Source organism: Euprymna scolopes, chromosome 1 (assembly GCF_053919585.1).
Source record: "Euprymna scolopes isolate OS-2025 chromosome 1, ASM5391958v1, whole genome shotgun sequence".
Taxonomy (NCBI): Eukaryota; Metazoa; Mollusca; class Cephalopoda; order Sepiida; family Sepiolidae; genus Euprymna; species Euprymna scolopes.
This window is the reverse complement of record NC_136482.1, coordinates 144627335-144630815: the sequence shown is the minus strand read 5'-3', so window position 1 is coordinate 144630815 and position 3481 is coordinate 144627335. Positions and strand designations below refer to the sequence as shown.

The window sequence follows — 3481 nt, the reverse complement described above, 5'->3', positions numbered from 1 at the left end:
ATTAGTCGCGTGCTCTCGTGTAATTAATGAATGCGTGAATATAGGATTGACATGAAATTCTTAAAGATAAACAAAAATGACCGAAAAATGGTCTGAAATGACTTAAATAAATAAAAAGTAAACGACTTAGAATGACTTTAATGAACTTAAGGATGAATTGAATGACCTTAAGAATGACTTGAATGCTTAAAAAATAACTGGAATCCTTCAAAAACAACTTGAATGATCTGGAGAATGATTTGAATGGCTTTGAGACTGACTGGTTGTAAAGTGAGTGATCATTTTACATTAAATTGATACTGAAAAGTGATCCCCCACTTTATATCACAATAAGTACAGCATGTAGTAAGAACAGATACTACACTTTGATCTTGGCCAAAAGGCCAAGAAAAGGGTATTTATTTGCTCCCCCACCGAGCAAATTAGGCACAAGCCGATTTTTAATGTGAGGAGTGAAGGGGAAATGGGGGCCAACTCCCCGGGGATTAGGGAAGCTGGATAATGACAATTGGTATGAAGGGTTGCCCCTACATTGACCAAGGTCTTATATATGGGATTGCTCCCACATATGGTTTTTGCCATGTAGTATCTGCCGAAACAGATACTACATTTTGATCTTGGCCAAAAGGCCAAGAAAAGCTTAAAAAGCTAAGAACAGCCTCTAGTAACAACAGACCTTCGATCTTAACCAAAAAGGCAAAATACAAAAGTGTTACGGACAAACCGACCGACCGACCGACCGAGTGACTTATAGAATCGCTTGCACGCGACTAAAAAAAATCTGCTCTACAATTTGAATTCCGCATTCCATATCAACAGTGCTTTCAAACAGTAGACTTTATATATATATATATATATATATATATATATATATATATATATATATATATATATATATATATATATAATGAAGCCAGACACGACTTCTGTTGTCGGGGTTCGAGTCTCTCGACTGGCGTTAATCTTGATACCCTGCACTGATGATTCCCGAAAGTAACTAGTAACTGCAGGTATTTAATAATTAATATAGTAAATAATAATGTCAGCTCATTAAGGAAATTCGTTTCTTATCGTTGAGCACTTTAAGTTGTAATAAAGTCAGTCAACTTACCTAATACGCGCAGATCGTCATTTAATGATTGGATCACTCTCTAACTGACGTTAAAAGCATTTAATAAGAATAAATGTTTAAATTTCAACTTGTATCTCGCGCGGTTCGCGGTAGCCTGGTGGTTCGGGTACTTGCTAATGAAGCAAGACATGACTTCTGTTGTCGAGGTTCGAGTCTCCCGACTGGCGTTAATTGTGACACCCTGCACTGATGATTCCCGAAACGATGGAACAACTAGTGTCTCTAGGTATTTAATGATTTTTATAGTAAATAATAATAATAATGATAATATATATATATATATATATATATATATTAGTGTTGGGACGTTTAATCGGGCCGGAATTGGGAATCGTAAAAATCGGTACGTTTGGGAGCATCGGAATCAGTATTTGAATCAGAAATATTGGTGCCTATTTTCCGATGCCAAATCGATTCTTTTAATTGTCCTTTTTATTTGATTTTGTTTAAAGTAAAATCTTCCGTTGCTGGTAATAAAGATGAATTAGTCAATATTCATTGATGTTAAAATACAAGTAAAGCTAAAATCGATAGATCATCCTGCACAAGTGTATTTTGACGTTTAGGAAAATATCTGCATATTTAACATGTGTTTTTTACGAAAATCTGGGGAAATAACAATCTTATAGTTAAATAATTAGAGATTTGTAAAGAATCGGAATCGGAATCGATAATTGTATGTGAATCTGGAATTTAGCACGAAATCGGTAATTGTATCGGAATCGGGAAAAATATTGGAATTGTTTCATCACTAATATATATATATATATATATATATATATATATATATATATATATATATATATCTTCTCTATATAAATAAAATGAACTCATTTTTCTCTTCTCTTCTATTCTTCTCTTCTCTTCTATCTTCTTCTTTCTTCTATCTTCTTCTTCTATCTTCTATATAAATAAAATGAACTCATTTTTCCCGTCTGATTTTGACATTAATAGGATTAAAAATCAAGATATTTCATGCAAATATAATATGCACAAACGGCAGAACAATATCTGAGGTGTGTTATAGGCTTATTATTTCTCAAATTCCTCGATAATCTTAGATTTCTATACTTTTTCTGCTGAGAAGTCACGGCCAAAATCGGTTAAGATCAATGGAAGTGGTAAAATATTTTCTCTCTAATAAATTCCTCCTCCCCCTGCCACCACTTAACACCGTTCGGGAATCGTTCACAAGGAACAGTTGAGAAGAGAACACCGGTTTGGCTTCGTAGTTCTTTCATGTGAAGTTATTTAAAATCACTAATCTAAGCTGCAGTGCTCTGTGGCGTAGTGGTTAGCGTGCTGGACAATTCACATTATATTTTCACGTTCGCGCCGACCTACCGTAGTCGTTTTGTTTTTTTGTTTTTTTTTCCTAAACAACTGGAATGGACTTTTCCTGGTGGCCGAACTATTAACGTTGCAGATGTTTTTTTTTTTTTTTCACACTTTATTTTCCTACTTTTACTCATGACTCCGGGTTTGATCCTTCCTACTTACCTACCATAACATTTTTTAAAACTCCCCCCCCCGTCCCGGAAACAAACACTCGGGCAACGCCGGGTACCCCCGCTAGTATATATATATATATGTATATACATATATATATATATATATATGTGTGTGTGTGTGTGTGCATGCGTGCGCGCGCGTGTGTGTATCATGGGCGCACGTGCGCGTGTATGTATGCACGTGTGCAGTAACCCAGCATCAACCTGAGTCGAGCAAGAAGTCATAATTCATAGTTGTAATATTAAAAATGTACGCAACCATTAAAAATGCAGATTAAACTTCAAAGTGAATCTCTCTGGTATTGTGCAGAATATTGCGTCCGGATATTTTCCACCCCTCTCCCTCTCTCCCTCGCTCTCTCTTTCTCTTTCTCTTTCTCTTTCTCTCTTCGCCTGTCTCTCTTTTTCTCTATCATTCGCTATCGTATTCCGTCGCCCTCCGTGTATATGCATATTCACTTTTTTATGTTAGCGTGTGTGGCAAAATAGAAAGTATCATGACGTGTATCGATTAATATACTCACCCGATTTTTTTTCTTCTAAATCCCCCTTTCTACCGAATCGATAATGTCATTTTCTGACCGCTGTCCCATGAGCTGTTTGTGGCTTTAAAGTCCATTCGAGATGAATATATATGGCCAAAATATCGATCGAAACAGATGGAGAGGGAGAAAGAAAGTGAGGAGAGGAAAAGAAGTCCAAACGAGGACTTCTCATATTTAAGCGGCATAGTGGAATGAGAGGCGGATGTGCAAGAGGCGAACACACGACATAAATCAATGAGGATAAGCGTTTGTAAAGGGCAGGGAATCTTTTGAAAGGAAAGGAATTATCGTCA

General features: G+C 36.1%; 1 pseudogene; it reads right to left on the bottom strand.

The window, feature by feature from the left end:
• Window positions 1–242: 242 nt before the first annotated feature.
• Window positions 243–396, bottom strand: LOC145284088 (U2 spliceosomal RNA; annotated as a pseudogene).
• Between the last annotated feature and the right edge of the window lie 3085 nt (window positions 397–3481).